Source organism: Marmota flaviventris, chromosome 15, assembly GCF_047511675.1.
Source record: "Marmota flaviventris isolate mMarFla1 chromosome 15, mMarFla1.hap1, whole genome shotgun sequence".
In the NCBI taxonomy this organism is placed as follows: domain Eukaryota; kingdom Metazoa; phylum Chordata; class Mammalia; order Rodentia; family Sciuridae; genus Marmota; species Marmota flaviventris.
This window is the reverse complement of record NC_092512.1, coordinates 24,404,482-24,417,638: the sequence shown is the minus strand read 5'-3', so window position 1 is coordinate 24,417,638 and position 13,157 is coordinate 24,404,482. Positions and strand designations below refer to the sequence as shown.

At 31.4% G+C, this 13,157-nt stretch overlaps 1 non-coding gene across 1 annotated transcript; it reads right to left on the bottom strand.

Moving 5' to 3' along the window:
* Nucleotides 1-8,460: 8,460 nt before the first annotated feature.
* Nucleotides 8,461-8,528, bottom strand: Trnaa-cgc (transfer RNA alanine (anticodon CGC)). The gene has a single exon. It is a non-coding gene; the product is annotated as a tRNA-Ala (tRNA).
* Between the last annotated feature and the right edge of the window lie 4,629 nt (nt 8,529-13,157).

Below are 13,157 nucleotides of genomic sequence, written 5' to 3'. Positions count from 1 at the left end.
TCTTTAACATTAAACAAAATTTCAGAACATGACATACTAGATTCTAAATTCTTCTGGCATTTGTTTTCATGCAAGGATATCATCAAAAGATCAAATCATCTATTGTCTGATATGCAAAAGTTTGACAAATGTTTACAGAATGATGTGTTTTCATTGTAGGTGTATATTACAAATACCTGAAAAAATTTCTTAAAATCTGGTGCTTTGGATGAATCCCAGACAGAATAATTCAGAATTTATTTTAGGGGATGAGATTGTAGTGTCGGTGTTTGTTTTAAAGTTCCTCTGATAATTATAAGGAGAAGTCATTAATTTGCATAGGATAGTTACCCTTTTTCTATGGTAATATGTCACCATGAAGAGCTACTAAGTGACAGAAACATAGCCATTTATTTATGGGCAACGACAATTATATGGTTTTATTGATTAGGTAAATCACAAAAGCAAATAGAGTCTTCTCTACAAAACCATCTATACAAAATTATTATCAAAAAGCAGTCAGTCTTTTTGGTTATAAGAATTCATGGTCAACTTTCAAGACATATTACTCAGGATTTGTTTAACATTCACATTAATGTATTCAATAGGTTTTTATTGAGCTCCTATTCTATCAAACATTTAGAGACAGTAGGAATTCAGTTACAAATAAAAGTGAATATTGCCTTCAAGGAGATAAGGTACATTAAAAATGTACCTTATATAAAGCATTATAAATATATATAAATCATTAAAAATTCAGGAAGGCCACAGATATAATTAATTCTGTGATCAATTCTGTCCTGAAACAAAATGTTTTTGATTAAGAACTTGACTTTGAATGTGTAGAGGAGAGAAGAACTCTCCTCTGATTTCATGTGGTCTCCTTGGCTGGATCTAGGAACTCAATTAACTACAAGAGTTGATTAATGAGAGAAAAGCATAAAGCCTTTATTAACTTTCATGTTCTTTTCATAAGAGAGTATAGTGTGTGTAAACTACCAAAGCATAATGCTTTTATACTTTTTAAACTAAGAACAGTAAATTTGTGAAGAAATGACAGGACAAATGAACATCTGGATTAGAGTAGTAATCCCAAAAAGAATTTTTATGGCTTGCTTCATGAAGTTAAGGTCAGGTCAAATTATCCTTTCTGAATTTATGTTTTCACAAGTGATTTCAACTTGGGTAATGAACATACCAATTCACCATGCTTCTTTGAGTACAATGTATTCAATGGGCTTTCTAAGGAAAAAAAAAATCTCCCAAACCAAGAATACCCCAAAGTGAATTTCATATTTGAAGAAACCCATAGAATCAAAATGTAAGACATTCCTAAGAAAACAGGTAGAATAGGCTTAGACATATTAACTTATATTGAAATATGACTTTACAACTTTGAAGGTATGTTCTATTCTGAAGATAATGGAATTTCAGTCTACAAAGTTTTACCAGTTGGGTAACTATGTGATATTGTGACATGATAGTAGATTTTAAAAACTGCTTTATTAGCAAGATGAAATATAAATATTACAAGCAAGGGACAAAATAATAAGATAAACAATGTATTAAGTTTTCATATAAGTCTAAGTACAAAATGCTAAAAATTTGAATGAGGTGATGCTCATAAAGCTGATGGAATATGGTGGAATTTACAATTTTTAGGGAGACAAAAAAAATGGGTGGTAGTTTACTATGGGAGTTGAACATAAAATGTGTGAAAACAGAAGGGGTTAGAAACCCATCTCTTTATTCAGCACGGATGAGTAGTAAAATGACTATCCCTGAGGTATAAAATATAAATAGAGTAAGTGTGAAGAAAGATAATGAGTTTTCTTGGAGGCATAAGGACTAAGAGAAAACATGGTAGATATTATAACTATGATAAAAGTTATAAATCAGAGATAGCAAAAATAATTTTAAGAGAAAAATTGACATGCATCTTATTTTAGTAATAGAGTGAGGAATTGTGGTCATCAATAGAGTCCAGTCAATGGAAAGCTACCCCAGCTCTTTTCATTACTATTATGGAGTTGATTATGATTATAGTGACCAGGACTATAGCCCTAGAAGAAAAACTAAATTGAAATACACTTCAAGCAGGTTTCCCAGCCCTGGGAACTACTCAAAATCCTTTCTTGTTTTCACACATCTTATGTTCAACTCCCATAGTAAACTCCCCTCATTTTGATTACCTATAGGTTGAACATTTTACCATATTCTATCAGCTTTACGAGCATTACCTCATTCAACAGAATTCTAGGTTTGGTATGCAACAGAATTCCAGGTTGCATACCAAACTGCTTCTGCAGTTCCATTTATGGAAGCTCCTTTCTTTTCATTGCTCAGGCCAACATTTTAGAGTCAATTTTGATTCCCACTTTTCTCCCTTGCTCAGAATCCCATGCATGAGGAAATCTTGTTGACTCCCCCTTAAAGTATATCTATGATCAGATTTCATTTCACCACCTTCTCTTTACCACCCAACACTGAACCACAGTTCTTTGTCATCTGGACTGTTGGGATAGCCTCTGACTACCCAGTTGCTGACATAACAGCCAGTGAGTCTTCCACATAAGATGTAATATATTCTCATTGATATGCTCAGAATCTTCCAAGAAATCATTACCAGGAAAAAGGACAAATTCTTCACAAGGGCTTACAAAGTCCTATATCTATTACCTGCCTCAATTTCCTCCTCTCTCATGTTGTCTCCTTCCCTCTGGTTTAACTAACACTTGACTTTTTCTTGTGCTTTCCTGCTCAAGACATGTGTCTTAGTCTGTTCCTACTGCTATAACAAAACACCTTACACTGGCTAATCTGAAACCAACAAAACTTTATTTTTCACAGTTCAGGAGAGGCTAGGAAGTCCAAGATTAAGCTGCCATCAGATTCAGTGTCTGGGGAAGGCTCCAGTGATAGTGCCTTACTGCTGTATTGTCACATGGCAGAAAGTCAGGAGGGCGAAAAGTGGCTAAAACATGCCTTCAAGCTTTCTATGTAGGCACAGATTACCTCCTTTTAAAGCATAGGACTCTTAACACCTTGGACATTGAATTTGAACATGAATTTTGGAAGGACACAAATATTCAAGCCACACAAGCATGCTTACACTACAGGGTATGTGCACTGGCTTTTTTGTCTACCTGATGTACTTTGTCACCAACATCTACATACTTCACACTCATTTCCTTACTGTTTGCTCACAGGTCACCTTTCCAATGGGACCTATCTTGACCAAAATTTAATACTGAAAATTTTCATCACGTTGGTCTCAATTTTCAATACTACATATTCTGCTCTCTATTCTGTGTGACTTTGCTAGCTATATAATTTACTTATTTTGCTTATAATTTTTGCCTTTCACACTCATCAGAAAATAAAGTGGTTCTCAACAATTTTTTTTTTTGTGAATGCATACTTATGACTTCTTTGATAATTTATTTTGGTATAATAATTATAGTGCTTGAGGTTTTGTCAATCTAACAATGAGAAAGTTGAGAATTACGCCATTATTGAACTATTTTCCTAGTAATTATTTTATTTTTATTTTACGTAAATAGTTTTATTTTTAGTACCATATGGCTGAAAAAAATTTTCCTTTGCTAAGCATTAAATACTGAAAATTTTCTATCAGACAAACTTTGTCTTTCATGGAAATATTTCTTATCTTTCACCAAATATTTCCCTGGTTTTATCTACATGATAGTATGTGTTTAAATGTCCCTCCAGTTTTCTGTGGAACACTTGACTTGCTCTGGTCAGTGAAGTGTGAGGGAGGGTTGCTAAGTGGAAACTTGGGATACCAAGGTTGCTAGATAATCCCATCTTATTATCTCTGCAATAAGCAATATCGAACAGTGCCTGCTCCATTGGCCTGGGTCCCAGAGAAAACAATGTGAACAAGAATTCTAGATAATTCATATTCAATATATAGTTTTAGTAGGAGAAAATATTAACATTTTATCAGTAAGATTTTTCAATTAATTAATTACTATTTCAACATAAACTTAGTCCTTTGTACAGTTGCATGATTTTATCTCACCTATTACCTCATTCCTACCTAAACTTCACTTCAAATTTTTGGTAATAGGCTTTTTTCTACTGAGTCTGAAACTCACAGTCAATACCTGAAACTATTTTTTTAAGTGAAAATTCATTTATTCATGGCTTTATTCAGTAGAGGCAATGATTAGCTTGGTTTGAATGAATAGACAGAGAAAAATAGTTCATGTTTCAAATTGTATTGTGGGGATTCAAATAGAAACCTAAAATTTAACTCACAAAAATCATGAAAAAATAAGTGTGGACTATATAAGAATTATGAAAATGGATTTGTGAAATAAGTGAAAGATAGGAATTAACAAAAGAGGGGGAAAGATCATTAAAAGAGGGACAATGGTGAGTATGAGAAACTCTAAAAGAAGCCAGTATAACAGAATACATAGACAATAATGGTACGAGATGAGGTTAGAGATGAGGAGAATTAATACATGGGGCTTTAGTCCCCATATAACCATAGATTAATTTCAAGGTAAAGAACAAATCTCTTAAAAGTTTAGAAATTGAGAAGTAACACAGATAGATCTGTAATTTGAAAGTTTCACATGACTGCTTCAAGAAGAGATTGTGATCCAGTAGGAGTAAAAGCAGGTCAGCTGTCCCCTAAATGGCTATGACCTTGAGCCAGGTGAGAACACAGTGGTTTAGAACAGACTTGTGCTGTAGACTTAAGGGGAAGCAAAAGGCTTTGGTGGGTAATAGGGAGGTAGAATTCACTTGACTTAATAAGAAATTGCACAATAGAATGAGGAAAATAAATGATTTGGTTAATTTCCAGACTTCTCAGGTATATGAGCAAATTAATTATGTTGTACTTCACAGAAATAAGAAAAAAAACTGAAAGGGTCCCCTCAGGACGGAAAGATAATTAGCTCACAGGAATCTCACATGCTTCTAAACTCTTGCAACTTTTTTAAAATTTACACTATTTTTTTCCAACTAAATTATAAGGTGTTTATTATATGACATTTATTTGTTTCCTATGATATATAGTGGGCCAACAAATTCTTTGGTGATTTGCCACAAGGTAAGAAATAAGGAAGAAACAAGGTCACATAGAAAAAAAATAAACTTCTTGATGAAATAAATAGTGAGCATTTAAACCTTTGTTTCCACAAGTGAAGATAAACAGTAATACCTTCCAGGATGAGATCACTTGTGTTTAGCACTAGGTAAAGATAAGGGCAGGAGGAAAAGCTAAACTTTCCACAATCAGTCCCACATAATCTTATCCACTAAACTGAGCACTTGCCATTCAGAGGAATAATGTTCATATTTATTGCAACACTATCTTGATGTATTTTCTTCTAATTATCATGGGGAGGAAATTATTACATTTTTGGCTACCTAAGAGCCACTTCATGCCTTGGCTCTAGGGATGAAGACTGAGACTCAAACAATAGTAGTTATTTTTTATTTGTTTGCAAAGTTAGAAAAAAAAATCCCTATTTGTCATGATCTCTACCTTAAAACACTCTTTTTTGTTGATTTTTTTCTCTTGTTTGATGAAATACCATGCATTTTATTCAAACATATGGCAATAATGTGCTTGAGTCTAAACATGGGCATCTGACAGATCTTGTTCCTTGCTGAGAAACAATTATTTCAGTATAGCTTGACAATATGGCTTTTTCTCAGACATTCCATGCTTCATTTTCCCCTGAAGTAAGCATGCTGTTAAGAAAATTTACTCTCCCAGATCCTTTATTCAACCTTCAGCCATTACAAAAACTTTCTTTTCCCTAAATCCCTCTCAGATTTCCCTCTAGTGACAATAACAATACATTGCATCTACCGATTCAATATTGTTTAAAATCATAAGTGCTTTAATTTGTTCCCTTTGTGTAGTACTACCTCCTAGCAGTTAAATAAATCTAAAGCTCTTGTTTTAGATTATTACCTAGAACTCTTTTCATAAAAATAATATTTTCATTTTTATCTTATCCAATTTATGTGCCAATGCTTATAGAATGATTTTGATATGTATTTTTGTCAACTTTCCTTGAGCTTTCTATAAAATGACATACTGTGTGTTCCTTCAACATGTGGAATATTTTTGTTTCACTCTGTAATCAATTGAGAAAATAATTTTTAAAAACTTTATTCAAAGTTATTTTTCTAGTTGGTCATAGATGTTTAAAATAATTCACATACTATAAATTAAATATATATCTTCATGGTCTTGTCATTTGTTCAAATACTTCCCTCTGCAATTTTGGTTCTCTGATTATTTTATCCTGACACATTTTTCTGTTTTGCTTATATTATGTCTTAATTAATGTACTATTTCCCTCAATATATAATGATACACCCACTTTTCTGCATTTCTTCGTATTCCCAAATGTATTGCCAAACCTCAATTTAACACTTGTTTCAATATCCCTTATGTAACCTCTAACATATATACTAGTTTTAGTAGAAAAGCATCTACTTACCATAATGTGCTGAAAAACTATGCTATCCTCTCACATTTGTCTGCCTTCCTTGGTAGAATATTTATGCCACCACTACAAAGATTTGTAACTAGAACAATAGATATGATAGTTGTTCAACAATACACTTGTGAACTCAAACTGACATAAGAGGTCTCTGAAGGTTCCTTTGGATAATGAAAATATTTCTATAAGTAAATTATTGGAGATTTATATATTTACATATTGAGTGGAATAAATGTTTTAAATTTTTATTAGTGCATTATAATAATACATGATAGCAGAATTGATTGTTATATATTCATACGGGCATGCAACATAATTTGGTCAAATTTGGTAGAGGGGATACAGGCTCTGGGAGTAAAGAAATAGTGGGCCATCTTATTTGTCATTCTTTATCAGTTGGTGTGTTAATGTTGATTGTTATGAAATAGTATTATAAAACCATGTGCAGTTATTTCTCATTTTTCAGACTTTTACTTTCATAAAATTCATAAAATTATTATTATTGTTATTTTAGGAATTCTGGCTGAGAGGGCCAAATCTTCTTTGCCATCCTTGGTACCTGGAAGAGCAGAACCATTATTTTTAGTTAGATGATATCAATTCTGGCTAAGACATGGTTTTAATAAAAGGATCACAGAGTTAGAGTACCACTCAGTTTTTCATAATAAGTGGACTGAATGACAAAGTTTCTTATGCTGAACTTAGGTAGTTCTAATTAAGCAGAAGATGCAATCATGGCTATACTTCTTACTGCAAATTTCTGTATTTAATATGGCCAAATAATTTCCTATGAGACTCAAGTCCCTCCTGAAGTTATAATTTATAAAGCATGAAAAATAAATAAGAAGACAATAGAGAGTCAACAAGAAAAGTCATATTCTTGAAGAGAATTACATCTTGGAAGATGTGACAAGCTTATAATTTCTTAATTTAGGCCTTTTAACCAGAGAACAAACAGTACTCAACACCATACAAGACAGCTAAAATTAAAAATAGATCCAACAAAGCTGTTTTGGACTGAAAGATCACATAATAGAAAATGATTATTAGAAAATTAGTGGTATTCCAGAAAGAGGATTCCTGTAAAGAGGAAGCCTCTAATTCTATTGATATCTGAATTAGACATGTATGGGTAGACTTAAAATATTTCAACTATGCTCCAAACACCAGAGATCAGGATGCCATCCCAGGGTTAGAAAACAGAAAACAAAGTGAGAATTCAACTCAATTAATTTTCTTTTAACACAAAACTTCAGAACACTTTGAAAGAATATAAGCAGTCTTACCCGTAAAGAGCTCAAAAGTGCTTGACACAGGAGTGCAAGGCCAGGGAAACTTTGACCAGATTCAAAATGTAACACCCCAATGTTGGAACAAACTGACAAAAATTTTAAAGCAAATATTATAACTATTATCAATGAGGTATAAAAAAGATGATCATAATAAAGAAAAGACAGGAAAACTAAATAATTCAAGCTATTACAAGACTATTATGGAAGTTCTATAATGGAAAATCAAAATATTTGGAAGTTATGTCTTGGTAGACAGGTTTAAGAAAACTCAGTGAATTAAAAATTATGTAAATAAAAAGGTTAGTGTGAATAGAGATTAATAATAATGATAATAATTAAAAATAAAGCTAGAAATAAATATGAACTCAGGATTCTGAGGGATAGTAATAAAGTATTCAACCAAAATTCTTGGACTTAGAGTTCCAGAAAATATAATTGAAAGAATGTAAAATAAACAGTTTGAAGAAACAATGCTTAAAAATTTCTAAGATCTGATAACAGCAATAAATTCACATAATTATGAGTTATGGTAACCCAAAACAAGATAACCAAAAACAGCCAAGACTAGGATCTTAATACTCAATAAACTGAAACCAAAGAAAAAGAAAAAAATTGAAGCATCCAGAGAAAAAGGACATGTTATACATGATAATTCAAAAGCAAGCTGATTTCTTTTTTTTTTTTTTTTTTTTTGGTGCTGGGGATTGAACCCAGGGCCTTGTGCATGCGAGGCACATACTCTACCAACTGAGCTATATCCCTAGCCCGCAAGCTGATTTCTTATTAAAAGTATTAGTTTCAGAAAATAATTCAACTACATATCTAAATTTCCAGGGGAAGAGGAAGCTGATGACTTGGAATTACATAACTACCAGCATTATCCTTTAACTACAAAAGTTTTTGCAAATGAAACATAACTAAGATTATTTATTTGATAGCAAGTAGTACTAAAGGAAATTATTCTGACTGATGGAATACACACCTAATTTAAATCTTCAGAAAAAAATAAAATAAAAATGTTTAATATCCGGATACAAATAAAAGACTATTTCTCTTTACTGAAACCACATTAAATTGTAATGTAACAGAAAATAAAAACAATAAGCTTTAAAATACAGAAGAAAAGTATAATTCTTATTTGCATATACTTATTTATATAGAATATCCTAAATAATAGCAACCACTAGAACTAATAAGGGAATTTAACCTGTTCTTAGGGAAACAAGACTGTTGTATAAAAATTAATCATATTAATTACAGCTAAAAAGTTGATCTGAATTTGAAATTGTAAAAGTTCTACTCATCAAATACATGCATAAAATACTTTGCAATAAAATGTGTAAGTCTGGTTCAAAGAAAATAAGTTATTGTTGCATTTAAAGATTACATAATTGAGACAGATGGATACCTATTTTCACTCAGAAAGTTCAGTATTATTAAGATGACAGTTTTTCCCCAAGTATTTTACATATTAAATCCTAACAAAAATTCTACAATTAATTTTGTAGAAACTGATAAGATATTTCCAGAATTTCTCTGGAAAGTTCAAAGACTTAGAATATCCAATGTATTCTTGGAAAAGAACAAACCTTGAGGATGGCGTCTACTGGATTTTGATTTACTATATGCTCCAGTAGTCAAGAAAATGTTTCAAGAGCCTAATGATATAAAAATAAATAAAAAGAATCAAGATGAGATCATAAATGGATTGTCACTTACATGATTTTAAGTCAATTATCAAGAAATCTTGCAAGTTCTAAGTCAGCCTCAGCAACAGCGAGGCAGTAAGGAATTCAGTGAGACCTTGACTCTAAATAAAATATGAAATAGGGCTGGAGCCATGGTTCAGTGGTTGACTGCCCCTCAGTTCAAACCCCGGTATCCCCACCACCAAAAAAAAAAAAGGAATCCAGTTTAGAAAAAAAAGTTTTTCAACTAGTATTTGAGTACACACTATGGAAAAAATTGAGCTTTGACAATCATTATACACCATCCATACAAAATTAATATTCAATGGATCATAGACTTTAATAAGAAAGTTATAAGCTTTAAGCTTTTAAAGACAATCTAGAAAAAAATATATAGACACTTGGCAGGTAGGTAATAGATTCCCAAACAAATCCTACAATTTGTATATTCTAAACCACTTTGTGATATCTGTTTGTTTTAAATTGTCTGTTTTCTCACACTGAAAGGTAATAGTATAAAATAAAACCTCCTCAAACAGCTCACTTAATTGAGTTGTGATCCCACCTTAATTTTCAGCACATTTTCTGTTAGCTTAGTGAAGAAGGTTTATGCCAAACAAGTAATAAGGAATGTAGTGTTAAAAGTAATGTTGTGAAAGCCCACTCATTGACTGAATTCCTGAGAATGAAAGTGTAACGCACATTGGATAATTTTCAGAAAATTATTCAAGTGTATAAACAACATAAACAAAGATTAAATTCATTTCCTTAGAATAGAGTTAGCAACAAATTTTACCATTTCCTTTACTCAATGTTGCCTTCTTACCTCCACCAAGTATCCATAAATTTGTCTTGTTTTCTATCATAAGAGCCTGTTTTCATGTAAATTTTTTGAGTAGAAAAAATTTCTCTCATTTGTAAATTTATCACATTTTTGTGCTGATATTTCTTAACTAAAAAAATTAAATGTATCTTGAGGGATGAAGATGAATATCTGTGGGACAGTACTTACTAGAATTCACAAGACCCTGATGTCTCTTTATATCTGATAGAGAAAATTCCCTAAGAATGATCTTGGTAAGGTAAATTTTGGCTATTTTTGGCCTTTGGTGTGAATTTGGATTTAGTTTATCAAGCACCAGAGAAACCACAAGAGACAATAGTGAAAAAATTAATAGGATTTCTAAAACTGGGATTACACTTAATCAATAAATAAAATTAAGTATTTATTGACATTTTATGATATGTAGCCATTGATTTTTATATATTGATTTTATAACCTGCTACTTTGCCAAATTTGTTTATTAGCTCTATCAGTCTTTTGGTGGAGCATTTTGAATCTTCTAAGCATAGGTTATATCAACTGAAAGCAGTAATAATTTAACTTTTTCCTTTTTCTATTTTTATCCTGTCTATTTCCTTCTCTTGCCTAATTGCTATCTAGAAATTCTATTCTATTTTAAATAGGAGTCATGAGAATGGACATTCTTATCTTGTTCCAGATCTTAAATGAAATTCTTTTAGTTTTCATCCATTTATTATTAGGTTGACTTTGCTGTTTCATATAGCCTTTATGATTTTGAGATTGGTTTTTGTTTCTGTCATGAATGGGTGCTTGAATTTTGTTGAAGGCTTTCTTTGTATCCATTGAGATTACTAGGTGATTTTTGTTCTTGATTCTCTTGTATGATGAATTTTATTTATTGAATTTCATATGTTAAACCATTCTTGCATCTCTGGAATGAAACCAACCCAGTTATAATATATAATCTCATGATGTTGTTGAATACAACTTGCTAATATTTTATGAGGATTTTTGCATCTAAGCTAATCAGGAATATTAAGCTGTAGTTTTCTTTCCTTGCTGTGGCCAAAACTGGTTTTGCTATGAGTATGATACTGGTTTCATAAAATGGATTTGGAAGTGTTCTATCCCTTTCTATTTTGAGGAATAATTTGAGGAGTATTGGCATTAGTTCTTTCATAAAGATCTGAGAATTCATCTGATCCTAAGATTTTCTTGGTTGAGAGACTTTTTATTACTGTTTTTAATCTCATTACAACTTACTGGTCTGTTTATGTGTTGGTGACCTTTTGATTCAACATTGGCAGGTTGTATGTATCTAGAAGTATATCCTTTTCTTCTAGGGTTTCCAATTTATTAGAGTGTAAGTTTTCAAAATAGTCCCTAATTATGCTTTGGATTTCTGTGATGCCTGTAGTGATTTCTCCTTTTTAAATCTCTAATTAAATTAATCTGCATCTTCTCTCTTTTTCTTTTGGTTAATCTGGCGTAGGGCTTTTCAATGTTCTTTATTTTTTTCAAATAACCTACTTTTTGTTTTATCAATCCTTAGTAATTTTTATTCTATTCTCAATTTTATTTATTTCAGCTCTGATATTAATTATTTCCTTTCTTCTACTCATTTTGAAATGGGTTTGTTCTTTTTGAAGTATCTTGAGATGTTTCTTTTTTTAATTATTTAAAATGCATTACAATTCTTATTACATGTATACAGCACAATTTTTCATATCTCTGGTTGTATATAAAGTATGTTGACACCAATTCGTGTCTTCATACATGTACTTTGGATGATGATGAGATATTTAATTAGGTTGTTTATTTGGGATCTTTCTGATTTTCTTATGTGGGCACTAATAGCTATAAATTTTCATCTTAGAACTGCTTTCATAGTGTCTCAGAGGTTCTGATGTATTGTTTTACAGTTTTCACTTGACTCTAAGAATTTTTAAATTTCTCCCCTTGTTTCTTCTCACTCATTATTTATTCAAAGGTGTATTGTGCAATTTCCATATGTTTATATAGTTTCTGTGTAGTTTTTAGTGATTTCTAATTTCATCCCATTAGGATCTAATAAAATGCAAGGAATTACATCTTTTTTTTTTCTTGTTAAGTGTTGCTTTGTTGTCTAAAATGTGGTCTATTTCAGAAAAAGTTCCATGAAATGCTGAGAAGAAAGTATATTCAGCTGTTGTTACATGAAATATTTTCTAGATGTTTGATAAGTACAGTTGTCTTATTATATTTTTCAGTTCCAAAGAATCTTTACTGAGTTTGTCTCAGTGATCTTTCTATTGGTAAGATATGTGGGTTGAAATCCCCCAGTATTATTGTAAAGGGTCTATCTGAGGCTTCAATCCAAGTAGAATCTTTTTTTTTTTTTTATGTAATTAGTTGAACTCACATTGGGGACATAAATATTTACTATCATTACACCTTCTTCTTAGATTATTCTCTTTATTAGTTTGAAGTGACCTTCTTTGTCTCTTTTGATTAATTTTGGTTTGATGTCAGCTTTCTCAGAGATGAGAGCAGTTACTCCTGTTTGTTTGGGGGCTCCATTCATATGGTATATAAATTTCCATCCTTTCTCTTTCAGCCTGTGGCTGTCTTTGCCTGTAAAGTTAGTCTCTAGTCTCTTACAAGCAAAATATAGTTGGATCTTGTTTATTTAATCCATTATGTCAACCTATGTCTTTTAATTGGAGAGTCAAGACCATTTATATTCAGTGTTATTAGAGAGAGAGATTTAATAATTTCTGCCAATTTGATTTATTTAAAATGTTTAATTCGGTTCTGTTTCTCACTTGCTTAGCTGCTGCTCTTTAAATGAGATTTGTGAGCTCTGAGGTTTGTTTTGATTTATTTTATTTGGAGTAATTCTTTCAATAACTTC